This window comes from Natator depressus, chromosome 15, assembly GCF_965152275.1.
Source record: "Natator depressus isolate rNatDep1 chromosome 15, rNatDep2.hap1, whole genome shotgun sequence".
NCBI classification, from domain to species: Eukaryota; Metazoa; Chordata; order Testudines; family Cheloniidae; genus Natator; species Natator depressus.
In genome coordinates, this window is record NC_134248.1 from 19,278,108 (window position 1) to 19,293,813 (window position 15,706).

Sequence of the window (15,706 nt, forward strand, 5' to 3'; positions counted from 1 at the left end):
TTTTATAAAAACGGGCTGAAGAATATTAATGATGTGTGAACATAAGTAGCAAGACTAGATTTATGTTTCAAGCAATTACATTTTACAAGCTGAAGTGGAGAACAGAGGTAATTAACAAGAATAATGAAAGCACTATCTTGCCATAAATCACTGTTAAAAAAGAGTAAATAATAGAAGACAAAAGGATGATGAGCCAAGTTCAGTCATTATTCGTCAATTTTTGAGCAGAAGGGTGGGCTTAATTAGTGAAATGGCAGTGCCCTTGTTTTGTGCTTTTTAAATAATCTTGATGTTCCTCTATCAAGGGGGAACAAACATCTGCTTGAATGCAAATAGCAGTGATTGCATTCTCAGAGATTCTAATCAGACTAGTAAATTCCAGGTCTCACTCATTTTAATGAAGCAAAGGCAGCCATTAGTGGCCATATTGGACTAGGGGGGAGGGGGTTGCAATTAGACAAGAATCCTGATTACAAACAAGTTTGAGACAGTCCCCCGATCTGTCAAATGCATACGAAAGGAAAAGCGGCCCACTTCCCCGGCAGTATCTGTTTCCTATGAATTGTTCAGTTCCAGTTTTTAATCTGTGATGCTTTGTGATCAGAAAGCAAATCAGCTTTCACCTGGAATACTCTTATCTATTAATTACTTTTCCTCCCCTTATCCTACTAGGAAATATTTTCATGCTGAGCCACGTACAGTGTAATCGTTGACGCTAATGTGCAGTGATAGCAAATGTGACTAGGTTGCCGTCAAAAGTCTGAGGTGAACTGACTCTTTGTGACACACTCAAGACAGAAAGCAAGCGTCCTTTCCATGTGTTTTTTCTATGAGCCGTTCAGTGTTAGATCTGAATGAGGAGGCAGGCCTGTTTCCTTGTCTCTGGTGGGTTTCATTCTTTCCCGCTAGCCCTGTTTAGCCCTGGCTCACAATGAACTATTGCAGAACACTCCTTTGGCATGCCTGAGATTGTAGCAAATGGCATGTGTTCATGAGACCCTCTTGGACTTTCTTGCAAAGGCTGTAATTGCTCCTGTTAGCTTTGCCTCTGTGCAAATTCTTCAGCTCAGCCCTGACACCAATGTATTGCCCAGGGATCACTAAAGACATTTGAACCTCAGGAATAGTTTTGTACCATACACCCACCCCTTACTCAAAGCAAAGTAATCTTATCCACCTTTCTACTTCTCTATTCGTATACTGGATTCAGCCTCACTCTCAGGCTGGCTTCAGGAGCCAGGGATGAGAAAAGCTTTACTTCTGCCTTTCCAAAGGAGCTCCTATCTCCAGTATCAAAATAGTGATCCCCACCTCTTCTGCCCTCCACCATGTCTCATCTAGCAACCCTACAAATCTTCTGTTCTGTAGCTCTGCCTACGAGCTCCACCAGGATCAGTCCTGGGGATATCTGGACCCTAAGGTTGTGCTTGGTGCCCATCCGCACATTCTAAAGGATCCCCATGTGGCAATGGGGCTTGGCCAGCACAGCCTTGGCAATCCATCCATTAGTGGAATCAGGGAGCGAACACTAAGATAAGCCTGTGGGCAAAGATCTCCAGGCTCAGTGTCCATGTTCAGTGGGATCCCAAAGTCTGGGCAGACACAATGCTGGCAGTGAGTCAGAGCAGAACAGGAGAGTAGCAATAGGAAAGCAGAATTAGAACCCATGAGAAGCATGTCACTCTTTTTCTCCTGAATCTTGAGCACTCAAGTCAGATCATGCTGTGACCTTAGAGGAAGAGAGAACAGCTGTGGCAAAGGAACCAGCAAGAGGAACCAGGGTAACAGATAAGGCACCTTGAACACAAGGTGCCCTTCCACCCGTTAACTTTTCAAGTCATGTCATGATATCATATGATGACCAGTGACTGATCCAGTGCATGTAGCTGGCAGCTGGGAAGTTGCTGTGTATGGGAGTTAGGCACCTAAATGTCATTTGTGCCTTTGGAAATTTCCTCCATTGTATCTAAATCACTGTTGGAGGAGGTGGAATCAAGCCAGCCGGAGCTCATCTCCACCAAATTCTCCCCCTTCCTCTGGAAAGCCAAGTCTAGCTCTGAATTTCTCTTGGGCCTGGTAGACTCTGGGATAGGAGAATTACAGCACCTGACTATGAGAGGTGCTTACAGGACCGTGACAAAGTGGCCTGCCTCTCCAATGCTTGTGTTCCATGCATTCTGCCTCCCATGCCACGCATCTCAAAAGGGGAAAAGTCTCCCATTATCAGCACACTGCAGATTGCATTGTCAAAGGTCCATGGAAAGTAACAGCCGTCCATCAGCCACACAAGAGCTCACACAAACTTAACAGAGCAGAGCTAGGGTGCTGTCAGTTTTAACAGTGATTAACAGGCTCGCCTAACCTTGGCTTAGAGCTGCAGGGGACGGGCGAAGAAGCAAAATAAAAATCCAGATGGAGATTCAAAATGGGAACTGGAAAGAACCTGTGCGGAGCTAATTAACTGCTGACAATAGAGAAAGGTAAACTGAATTAATGGCATAAATGATAGGAATAAAAGTAAAAATCAGCAAACCCCAGTAGGACTCGGTGATCTAAATTCTGGCTCTCATACAGATCCCAAAGGAAGCCAAACAATACATTTTAATTATTTATTTTTTATCGCAAGGGAAAGGTGTCCTCCAGCTAAACAATGCCTTAAAATTTCAGTACATATGGTGACTTGAAGTCTGCCTATTTATAGTTGTTCCTATTAGAGGTGGGAGAACAGGGGGGGAAAAGCTGACGTGAGACATCTCTCTTTCACCCCGGCCACCTTTGGGCTGTGATTAGCTCAGACCTTGCAAACTTTGAAGATCTAGCCTCATCAATACTTGAATGGGCATCCCCTAGAGTAAACCCACAGTATTGTAGAAAGTGATGCTGCTGGTTCGGTAGGTAGCAATCTCCTTCCAGCCTGAGTCAATACCGGACCAATATCCCAACATTGCCAAAAGGGACACAGGTATTTCAGATAGTGAGCAAAACGCAGGTCCTTGCCATTTGTGGGACATGGATCTTTTTGCAAGAGTTGGGGTGTTGGCCTTAGTACCGCGGCCAAACTCTAGTATGGGTAAATAGATCATGTTTGTCTAATTCCCTTCCCGTTTCAATTATACATGGTATTCTTCATCCCTTTCTATCCTAATATGTGGTGTAGTATTGCTTTGCACTATTGAAGAGTTGCTACATTTTTGCTACATACTGCCTCAGAGGTGGCTGTATTTCACGGGCAGGTAAAAAGGAGTCCTCTCTACATTCTGTGTAGTTTACAAAGGATTTGGGGAATCTTTCATATGAAAAATGTAATAAAGATACATTTATTATTACTGACTTATGTATTCACAGCTTGTGAGCCCAGTTTAATTAAATGAAATGGAGACATAAAATAAAAATAACCACGTAGCAGCAATGTAGAATTCTGATGTGGATCCACAAAGTCTTTCTTTCTCTCTAATTAATCCCACTCTCATATGGCCTAGATCAGAAATAATAGACCTCTCTGCCCAGTTACCTCTAGATACTGATGCCCACACAAATAGCACACTCCATTCCATGCCAAATGCAAAAAAAACCCAAAAAAAAACAAACACAAAAAACCCTGCAGTTGAAATAAATGTCTAAAGGAAACTCACTAGCCTTTAATAACAGCCACAAGCGGCCAGATATTTGTCTCACGTGGTCCATATTGCAGATCAGTGAACTGATGATAAGCAACACACCATGCAGGTGGAAAGGCAAGCTTTGGGAGGTGAGGAAAGAAGACTTTTCCTTGCTATATCATGCTTTACAGAAATGCCAGGGCTAAAAATAAGTGTGAAAAGCCATAATGTTAGCTCTCAGGATACCTCCTTTTGTCCGTGCAGTGGAGTTGTCTCATGGTAACACCCAGAGTTTGGGATTGGTGTTCTCTAAATTATAGGAAATAATAAAATAAATACAGCCGGTTGTGTTAAAGGCATGCAGGAACACTTGTGCATGAGACCTGGAGTGGAAAACATTTTAAAGATTACCCTCTCTTGGAAGTGACCCTATTTATTTCTGTGAAATACTCCTAGATAGCCTGTTTTTCAAGGTTTTTAAGGTAATTCCATGGCTTCTTTATTCTCAATCATCCCCCTGAAACCTGGCCTTTATACAAGTTGTTTTGGACAATCAAAAGCTTATCCAAGCCTCTCTGAGCTGGAATTCTCAAGAAAAGAAGCTTTCTGGTAATTCCTAGTTCTAGCTGGGCTGTATATATTACAGAAACAGCTTGTCACAATATGAAGCAGAGTCCAAATTTACAAAAGGTTCCCAATCTTCATAGTAAATGAAACACCCCCCCCCCCCACCACTCCACCACCTTATTAAACATCCCTAAACTCTTTCATGGTTGAAATCGGGATCCAAATTTTGTGGCTTGAGTTTTGTCTGTAGCCTAAACCAGAAGGCTACAGACAGATATAAAGAAAAATATAAAAGGTAAACTGACCTTCTTCGAGTCTCAGCTTCAGGCAAAGATTCGAGTGAGTTTTCTTTTATTCAATGGAGCACACCCGTCCGAGGAACAAACACCCTTACTTTGCCAGAACAGGACTGAGTCAGAGATTTGATTTCCATTGCTGGCTTTGGCGCCTCTTGGTCTGTGACCTAGAACAACAAAATTAACTTCTCTGTGCCCTGTAAAATGGGCCATTGACCTACCTCAAAACTGTGGTCCAAGAATGAGGTGCATGGACACCCTCAAATGGAAGTTGCTATGGAAATGTACAGTGCTATTATTATCCTTAGTTTTTACCTCACCTCACTATGGGACAAATTAACTTCAGTGAAACTATGCTAGTGAGTAAGCTGAGCCGGATTTGGCTCAATGCCCACAGATTGTGTTTAATTTAACACAGAGTTAGAGCTGGTGGGATTTTTTTTTCTGATACTTTTTTATTGGAAAATGCTGATTAGTCGACAGCAAAATATTTCAAGGGCACGTGCTGATCTGGACAAAAATTTCATTTAGAAAAAAACGGAATGGAGCATTTCCATTTTGAAACACTTCATTTCATTTTTTAAATGTTATATAATGTAATGTATAGTGTATACAATTTTAAAAAGATGAATTTGGAACAAAACATGTAGATGTTAAACAAACATTTTGATCAACCTAAAATGAATTTAATTTTTTTTTTTTCAGAATTTTGGTTCCCTGGAAATTTGGGGTGGGTTTTTTTGTTGTTTTCATTCCATTTCAGAGTGGAAATATTTTCAAAATGATGGAATTTCTCACAAAATAAAGAAATCCAGTTCCTGCTCAGTACTGCCCTTGTATTTTAATGGTAACCTGTAAGCTGGGAGGCATTTTCATATGAACAATGCTATAGAAAACCAGACCATTATTGTAATTTGATCTCTGAAGCATATGAATCTCCAGACACAAGCACTTTCAATGTCAGTTTTTATTTCAAGCCTAACAGATAAAAGGGCAATAAGTTTTTTGTGACCTGTTGTCTAGCGTTCAAATCTCTAGCAGCTCTTATTCCTCATGCTTGCCTCCCTTTCGTCTGTGTATCTAGATTTTATGAATACATAGAACTACCTTTTAAGGATACCCTTGAGAATCAAAAGCGGGGGAAAAACCTTCAAAGGATAGTGGGGATGTATGCAGAGCAGCATTTTTAATGGGATTTAATGGAGTTTAGAGCTGAGATATTTAAAACTACTGCAGGGATCCTTTATATTGACAATTCACTGTATGAGCCATATACTCTTCACTCCACACATACAAGAGATGAAAGGACCAATTACTTACTGCGGCATTAAACACCCAGGGGACAAGGAAGATAGCCTCGCAATAGTAAACATACTGATGGAAATCCATTTGAATTTCAAATTGTCAGATGTCCCAATTTCAAAAAGCTTCCTCTGAAAACCAAGGTCTGGAAAGTCAATTGAAACTTAATTCCCTTGGATATCTCGTGGGAGAAAAGTACATGAAGCTGGAGAGATTCAATTCTTAATTTTAATGCAACAACAGAGAGCTGCTTTGTAATTTTCTTATGGCGTGATATAAGGGAACTCAGCACCCTTTCTCTACGCTCTTATCCGCCAATAAATGACTATTACAAATTTATTGAAATATTGTGTGGCCACAAAAAGTTGAAGATGCTTATGTCCCAGGATCATCTTCCTTCTCTTTTTTTCTCCAGAGCTCTGTCCACCCCCTCTGCTCTAAGGCCAGGTCCAGCTTTAGAAAGCTTCCAACAGTCCAAGTTACACTCTTCGCTGTGTGGTGATAGACAGCAGGGTCTAAGCCTGTAAAGCAGTCTATGGTGAATCTGGTTTGGGATCTTTAAAGTCCACACCGAGCAGACCGTCATGAAACATTGGGTGGGGGTTTTCAAAAGCACTCAGTGCTGACCTGAGTCTGCTCCCGTTGAAGCCAAGGGCAAGACTGATGTCAATAGTAAAACTCCCACAGACTTCCCCATGTTACGTTTTAGCTACTGTAGGAGAATGATGAGCTGATTCGACTCTGATGCTGGGACTCAAACCTGTAATTACAAGCAGCTTGGAAAAGTCATCCAGTGACTCTGCATCTAGGCTTCTCTTCCTCCATCCTACAGCTATATGTCTAGTTTCTCTCTCCACTCCGCATTTTGGAAAATCATACAGCCTGACAAAATTCAGTTTGCTGCATTGATTTATGGAAAAAAGAGCTGTGGATTTATAGATGGGGGTGCGGGTGGTAAATTTTTTTTTAAAGTACAGTGAATATTTCCATCCATAAAAGTCTTTTCTAGACGTGCCAGGAACAATAATTCTGAGAATGATACCGCAGCCTCAGTGAACACACAATTGGCCAATGCTGAGATGTCACTTCTCATGATGCTTATGTAGCACTTTTCAACCTAGGATCTCACAGCTTTTACAAATTCTAATTAAGCCTCTCAGAACCTCTGTGAGCTGGATATTCATTATGATGTCCAATTTATAGGACATCATAATGAATGTAAACAAGCCAAAGTGACAGGTCAATGCCAATATAGCTAAGCTAGGTGCCCAAATTTAGCTACCTAATTCCATGTTTTACTCTCCTAAATAAGTGTCCCAAGGTGCTCAGCACCCCCATCTCCAACTGAAGCCCTTTGCGTAAAGCCCAAATCCACGAAGGTATTTATATTTAATTGAGTTGATTTAAGTGGAAGTTAGGAGCCTGAATGACTGTGTATCTGGACCTAAGTGACTTGGCCATGGTCTCATAACAAGTCAGCCATTTGCTGTCAACAGGCAAAAGAGGAATTCCCACAATTGGCCCACTGTCAATAAATGCCGGGCTAGGGTCCATTGCTGAGAGGACAAGTGGGTATTTTGGCTGTCATAATATAAAAAAATAAACAACCTTCCAGGAGTCCAGGGCTAGTTAGACCCCTTGAAAATCTTGGATTTTAAGAGTTCAAAAAAGTATGATTTGGTTACTGTATCAGCATTTTGCTGTGGTTTCTAATTTATATAAACAATGATGACTCTCCAGTCTGCTTCTGTTCCACTGCTTAATATTGGAGAGCGCTGTACAGATTTTGGCAACAATCATTCGAAGATCACTTGAGGGGAGGATATGTCCCATTTGCCCCCTGGCAGCACCAGGCTTGAATAAATTAAAAGTTACACTAGAATTCCTATGGTTTACAATATTCCTTCCACAGTCATTACCAAATTCATGACATAATGATTAATGCCATTACACTGAATACCAATGGAATTAATAGTGATTTGTTGCTTATTACACAGCATTTCCCACAATGTTAACGCTGCATGAAACCATGAAAACAATTAGTGCGATGTGACTGTGGCTAGTTATTGCTGAATTAATTTCCCTTTTTGTTTCTTACTTTAATGTAAGAGAGAGAGAGAGATATATAATGTAACAGAACGAGATATAGGCAGCAGTAGGGCTGTATGAGAGCCTCAGAAGAGTCCCTTATCCTCTTGATATACTCTGGGCACACATAACACCATTCATCATAATAACAGCATGGGTACCAAAGAACAGGAGAGACACCTACCACTGTGCGCTGCCACAAACCATGGCACAGAAGTGCAACTTCCATTTTTCCTGATTGAAGTGAACTCGTTTTTAATTTTTAAATACTTCCTTCTCAAATTACATTGGACATGTTGCTGTTTCCCCGGTGCAGTAAGCCAGCTCTGGGTGAAATTCTATGTCCCTGTCTTTACCGCCTGTGGTTTCAGTTGGGATTCCAATCATGTAGTTGTTTTCTTGTAGTCCATTTTCCTCCCGTCTTGGTGCACAGTCATAAATGAAGGCATACATTCATCACCGAAGCAGTTTTAAATATCAAATGCTTGATGAATTTCCACTCAGCTGGCCGGAAGCAATGCTGTGATTGCAGCATTCTATAATCATCAAGACTTGTTTCTCTACGCGGAATGAATTTGCATGAGCAATGAGTTATTAGCTAAGTTGTTGGTAACTAATGCTTTAAAAGCAAAAGCAGGGACAAACTTTTGCAGGTTTGGCTATGCAGCTTGCCTTGCAGAGAACCTGTCCGTGAAAGGTTTCCAGTGAATAAGAGAATAGTTATGTTTACAGACCAACATTTTAAGAAGAGGGTGTCAAAAATTAGGCTCTTAAATTCATAGTTAGGCTCTTAAATAAATCTGGCTTGATTTGCAAAAGTACTGAGCACCATCATTATCTCCATGAAGTTCACAGGTCCTGAGGGTATTCAGCATTAACTTCAGGTACCTACTTTTGCTGTCATTGTTAGGGCCCTACCAAATTCACGGGCCACTTTGGTCAATTTCAGTCATAGGATTTTAAAAATAGTAAATTGCATGATTTCAGCTGTTTAAATCTGAAATTTCATGCTACTGTAATTGTAGGGGTCCTGACCCAAAAAGGAGTTATGGGGGGTCACAAGGTTATTGTAAGTGGGGAGAGGGTTGTGGTACTGCTCCCCTTACTTCTGTGCTGCTGCTGGCCATGGCGCTGCCTTCAGAGCTGGGCAGCTGGAGAGCGGCGGCTGCTGGCCGGGAGCCCAGCTCTGAAGGCAGAGCCGCTGCCAGCAGCAGCGCAGAAGGAAGGGTGGCTTGGTATGGTATTGCCACCCTTCCTTCTGCCATGCTGCTGGCAGGTGCTACCTTCAGAGCTGGGCTCCCGGCCATCAGCCGCCACTCTCCAGCTGCCCAGCTCTGAAGTCAGCACAGAAATAAGGGTGGCAATACCGCAACCCCCCTAAAATAACCTTGTGCCCCCCCGCAACTCCCTTTTTTGTCAGCACCCCCAATTTGAGAAATCTGGTCTCCCCCATGAAATCTGTATAGTATAGGGTAAAAGCACACAAAAGACCAGATTTCACAGAGGGGAGACCAGATTTCATGGTCTGTGATGCATTTTTCGTGGCTATTAATTTGGTAGGGCCCTAATCATTGCACTCTAATCATCACAGTGCAAAATGGTGAGTTTTTAATGGCCTCTTCATGAGATTGCTGGGGTTCTGGAATCTGTACTCCATGCTATGTGGACCTGATATTTTGGCTGCAGTTTTCCTTAGTCTAGTGGCTGTGATGTAAAATACTTGGTTTTTCACTTGTAACAGGTTATTTGTAACTGTTGGCCCACTATTCACTTTTCCACTGCACATCATAACTTCTTTCCTGCTGGTACACATGGTATGAGGGGAACATCTGCCACAATTACCTCCATTTAATATAAGAGATGAGCGTATCCTGGGATATCAGATCCAAACCCCCTTGACTGTCAGGGAAGTTGAGATACTACTGCTTCAATGGACCTGAATCCGAAATGTGAATCAGTGCCTCCATGCTACAGAAAGTCGGCTTGACATCTGAACCTGAATTCCCTGGCTCAGGTCCATCATTTAATCTTAGCTCTGAACCTTCACAGGTTACTAGAGTTGTGTTTGCCTAGAATCCAGATACACAGGTAAACAAAATGGACCCAATTTTTAATCTAGGAGCAATTTTGCACCTGCAAATAATTGTGCCTGCCCTTTTGTACCTACGGCTAATATTTGGACATCAAATAGGTGGCAGGACATCTACATACTAATGTGGGCTAAAGGCACCACTAAAAGTCTAGCCCATTCCATGCCTGGCAACAGACTCAGAGCATGCCATCACGCTGATGAACTCAACGGGATCTGAATGTTATGAGGAGCTGTTCAAGTAGATAAGCTTAGAGGGGCACCAGTTGTGATTTGAGTCAACAGGAGATGTGCTAAGCTTTTCTCTATCCAGCGTCACTTTCAGAGATGTACCATAATAGGACGAAGAAAATGGGTTCAAGTGCCTTTTTCTCTCAAGAAAGATACGACTGAAAATGTGCTACGAAATCAGGGATATGTGATTGTGCCGTATAGGGAACGATGTGAATGCCTATTAAAGTAACATTGCTGTTGCTTTTAGGGTTCCTTATGGCGACAGATACAGGAAGCCCTAGTATTAGTATTTATTTCTGTTTTAATTATTGACGTAAAAAGCCTTGTGATAGTGGGCAAAATACTGAAGGCAGCTTGTAAGGACTGTCCAGTTTCCTTGCTTTTGCAATCTGTACCTAACTGATGTTTTCCATTAAGCAGGCTAAAAGATAAGGCTGAAAGCATCTGCCCAAGTTTCTTGTTGTCAAAGGAAAGATGGACAAATCCTATAAGAAAGTGACAATCCTAACATGCAAATTAATGGCAACTGGTACTGAGTAAAAAAAGAAGAGAACACTCTAAAAGTAAAAAGAAAAGGAGGACTTGTGGCACCTTAGAGACTAACCAATTTATTTGAGCATAAGCTTTCGTGAGCTACAGCTCACTTTTTCTTTTTGCAAATACAGACTAACACGGCTCTTACTCTGAACTCTAAAAGTAATCTCATACATGTTAATCAGGTGAAACCGGGAAGGAGATGGTTGGGTTTCCCCCAGCTGCTGTCTTGGATGAGGTTTAAGAATACTGTAAGGTAGTGCAAAGCAGTGAATATGATCATATATACAGACAACCTGGCGGTGTGGTGAGCATCGGAGTTTTATTGGTACTCATTTGTAATGCCCTGCATAACTCCAAAGCAACCATCAACAAACTCATGCTTCCAACATCTTTATACTGCACTATACCATCCTGTATTCTCTATATACATAATGGAGTCCCCTTGGGATACTGCTGCCTTTGAAGGTAGCATATTTCCAGAGCTTGCCAAACTGACGTCTCCACCAACTCAAGCTTTTTTATTTCGACTCTGAGCTCGGGGCGATGGTATATCTAAAGGGGCAATAAGTCTTTGGTCTCTGTGCTTTTTTTCTCACCTTATGAATTGTGACAGATGTTAACACTGATGTGTCTCCTTTATTTAATTCATAAATTGTATTCAAACTGTATTTGTCTCTTGATCAGCTCACCCTGTACGTTGTTACTCCTTGAATCCACCACGAATTTCAATTTATGTGCTATTGGCATTGTGTGTGCTGATTGAATAGTCTAGATGTTTGTACAATTAGCTATTTGCTACATGACTGGTCTGGTATTGCAGTAGCCATAATCTGCTACTGCTTTTCTCAGGTAGCATATTCAGGGTTGTTCAATTTGCAAACATTGCAAACCAAGTTAGAAAAAGAGCCATTACTAACAATATGGGATGGCACCAAACTCAAAGCCATTATATAGATCTTTAAATTGGCACATTCCAAAGCTTCTGACAAAGAGGGTATCATTATCTCCATTGGCAGATGGAGAAACTGAGGCACGGAGCAGCAAAATGCGTTGTCCAATGTCACCCAACAGACCGGGGGGGTAGATCTCCTGGGTCCTTATCAACTGATCCCCACTGCGTCCCTAACCGTAGTATGTATTGAAACTTATTTTTTTTCCTCTGCTTTCACTTAGCCCTCACCAATCTAAGTTCTCAGGAGCAGGGCTATCATGTGGGATACCATGTCTTTTCCTGTACATTAAGTGCATGTGAGATGTGGGCATTATAAAATTATTACAATTATTGATATCGGTGTATATGTGAGTTCTGCAAAAACAATTGATTTTGTTTCAATTAATATTCAGAATAATAACTGACATTGTAGGAAATGTGTCCATTGATACCTAATTTGCTACGGCTAATTTGTTCAATGCCAATTAAATGCCTGATCTTTCCTTATCACCTTAATGTATTATCTGAATCTCATTACACATTTGTTCATTGCTTATGTAACTATGACTTAATTACATGGCAGCTGAGTGTATACCCTAGTAGGAAAGGCCTGTTCCTCAGTCAATGTCCTCAGATAAACAATAGATAATCACCATGTGCCTGCTTTAATTAGCATAAATTATAGGATTGTTTGAGACATTTCAGGCCCATCCTGGCCAGGTGCCACTCACCTCCTGCGAGATGCTGAATCCCCTCCATGCCAAGTAGTGTAATCTCCAGATTACATCAAGTCATGTATATAAAAATTCAATGAATGACAAAAGAATACAGTTTCTGATGGCAGGAGGCATCTTGGTTCAGTGCAGTGCATTTGAAAGTTGGCCCATTGTGGCAAGACTTTTGTCTTATTCTAGCTTTGAAGGAATATGTAGCATTTCCCTGTAGTACGTGACCTACGCGTAGCCAGAGACAGTCGATATCTATTAACTTCTGTCTTTGGTACCAGTCAATACTTTGATCCTGAAGCAGTTAGTTTCTTTCTATTTTCTCCTGACAGTTCCTGCGTCTGCCAGGGGAAAGGCTCTCTACCCATTTCTCCCCGCTCCCCCTTTCCATTATTGTGGTCAAGTGAGTGCAGGGGGAGGCGGTAGCCCTGCGATTCAGTGGGTGCACTGTACTAAACTGGCGTGTCATCACCATATGAAACCAGACGCACCATAAATACAAAGAGTGTATGATTACTCTCTCTATTGCAGTAGATTTAGAGATTTTTTAAAGCCAGAAGGGAACATCATGATCATCTAGTCTGACCTCCTGCATAACAGATCATGCCTAGAGGCTGGAACCTGACTCGGCTGGGCACTGTGCAAACACAAAGCAAGGACGTAGCTTCTGCCCTCACAGTCTTGCAGGCTACGGCTGGGGAAACTCAAACTGAGACTCTTGAAGTGTCTCTCTGCCAGTCAGGTGATGGAGAAATCACCTTTTGGCGGAGCCAGTGAGAGCTGTGTTAAGCTTCTTTAGACGCGTTTGTTCTTACAGGCATCACAAAGGCTGCTATGACAATAGATGAATGCTTCAGGTAATTTAATTACCTTTCTATCAGCCCCTGTGCCCCTCTCGGTAATCAGCAGCATCTTCTTTTAACCTTCAAGGTGGCATGGAAAATATCTATCTTTTTTTGCCTCTATATGATACAAGAGCATTTCACCCAAGCCATGAAGCACTATTTAAGTAATTTCAAGTATCACTTCAATTTTTTTCATCCAGTGGCTTCAATTTCCCATGTACTGCTTCAGTAGTTCTCTGGGATTTGCCCTGTCCAATGCCAGGCTCACGAATCTAATGTGCTCTCTCTGGCTGTACTAAAGCAGCTACCGGCTGAATTCTGACATGCATCCCCGGTCACATACAAAAGAAATCGAAAAAGCGCTTTGGCTGATTAAAAAAAACACTCAAGTTAGCTTATAACTGATTTTCAAACATCTCTGATCCCACAGGCAAAGGAAAACTCAACTTGGGCACAGTAGCAGCGTGATGACAAAAAGTTCCAGACGCTGAGCTGAAATGTCTGAGTGTCGGATGAACTTAACACCTGAGAAAGCCTGGATGTGAAACTGCTTGCACGTCAACGCACACTTCCTACGTCTCCAGCATGCAGGGCATAGAAGGCAGCAAACTGAATTTTTAATTAAGTCCGCTGTTAACTCTTGAAGCATCCACTGCCCCTCCCATTCCCTCCCTGGTGTTGCTAAGGCTGCTGTGAAAATCCTCCCTCTGTGTTTCTGCAGCCACACTCCAACTGAACAGCACCTGCCACCCCCCTCGGGAGGAGGAGGAAATCAATGTGTGAATGTTTCAGTCACTCTTGGAATAGTCTAACATGCCTTCATGGAATGGAACAGGCAGCTGGGCGAGCTAGAGGGCTTGTTTTTCTCATTGCTACGCTGTTGCCTTTCATCACTCAGGCTCAGCTTGGAAGCCAGCATTCGCTCAGGGGGTGGCTTTAGCCTGGGTTCAGCTGCACCCACAGAAATCATGAAACCAAGGGTGCCAACCATGAGCAGTTGCTGCAACCCCCTGTGCCGGGTCACCACACCCCTCACTCAAATTTGGCCCCCACTGGGCCAAGCCCCTGAGTGGTGCTGCGATCCCGCGCACCAGATTGGAATTCCTGAAGCAGGGAACCGGGCAGTCCTCAGAACAGGAGCTGCCTCTGCAGGGAGAGTGCAAGACAGGCTTGCTCTCCAGTTATCCCCACCACTTCCACAGGCTTCCCCTCCACACCGGGCCAGGATTTGGGTGGTGGTGCTGCTAGGGTATTTATTGCACCATTATGGCTCATAATTTTGCTATTACTAGTAGTGTGTCATATAAGTATAAGTTCAAGTTTGGTGAAATAACACTCTTTGTATTGATGGTGTGTTTGGTTTTATACGGTGATTACACTAGAGTTAAGGCCTGACTGAAAAGGCCAGGTCCAGCCCTGATGTAAGCAATTGCAACTCACTTCAGTGGAGTTGTGCTCATGTATGCTCAATTTTCCCAGAGTGTTTGGCCATTGATTGATGGACCCATCCGAGTGGGCAGCTTGTGTCTTTTTTAACACACCAAGGAACACATTTCAAAGCAAGATTCTATTGATGAGCCCAGATGGATGTCACCATCAGTTACCACCCCCTGGCTGTCCTCTGGAATATGTGAAATGAGCTGCCGGTCTTAGGCCAGTATCTTGTACATAAGTGCCTTTATCAGCAGCAAAACTACCAAAGCAGCTGGCAGTGACTGGCAACTTTGTTTGCAGTCGCTACTAAGAGGCCAAAGAGTTTAATGGTCATGGAAACCTGACCTACAGATGGTGCATCCAGGTTAGGGTGGAGGCTCATTGGTAGGGTAACGCAGGATAGCTTGCATGGTTACTGTTGCTGCCCACGAGCTACTCTTCTGTAGGTAAAAAGAAAAGGAGTACTTGTGGCACCTTAGAGACTAACCAATTTATTTGAGCATAAGCTTTCGTGAGCTACAGCTCACTTCTCATGAAAGCTTATGCTCAAATAAATTGGTTAGTCTCTAAGGTGCCACAAGTGCTCCTTTTCTTTTTGCGAATACAGACTAACACGGCTGTTACTCTGAAACCTGTCTTCTGTAGGTAAAGAGATCTTCACTTTCTCGACCTAACAATGCAGCATTTTCCATAAGAACTAAATTCACACACTGATATTTTAAATTGCAGCAAAAAAAGGCAAAGTTATTTACTGCTTTCCTTTAGAAAGGGTTATTACTGTCAGACACAGCTAAACGGCCATATCATTCAATAATGTTTGAGGGAAACGCTTAAAAAAGTAAAAGAATGGCAGAATTTTATAAAAGAGACATACAGCTTAGGCAAGAATGATGCCGTTCTGGCTGATTCACTTAGGAAACCTCTCTTCTTTTTTATTCTGTGTCTTGTATTCATTTTAGTTCCTCTTAGACAGCAGAAATGTACAGTATGTTCCAATAATGAAGGGTTATTATCTCACTGATTCAGGAACCCACAGATTGGATAGTGTTTAAATACCAC

At 42.2% G+C, this 15,706-nt stretch overlaps 1 long non-coding RNA gene across 1 annotated transcript in view; it reads right to left on the minus strand.

The window, feature by feature from the left end:
* LOC141999507 (uncharacterized) overlaps window positions 1-8,293 on the minus strand; it is a 43,265-nt gene extending 34,972 nt beyond the window's left edge. Inside the window, exons 1-2 of the long non-coding RNA XR_012642023.1 lie at window positions 8,037-8,293; window positions 4,472-4,629 (exon numbers count right to left, since the gene is read on the minus strand). This is a non-coding gene — a long non-coding RNA (uncharacterized LOC141999507). The remainder of the gene's footprint in view (window positions 1-4,471; window positions 4,630-8,036) is intronic.
* Between the last annotated feature and the right edge of the window lie 7,413 nt (window positions 8,294-15,706).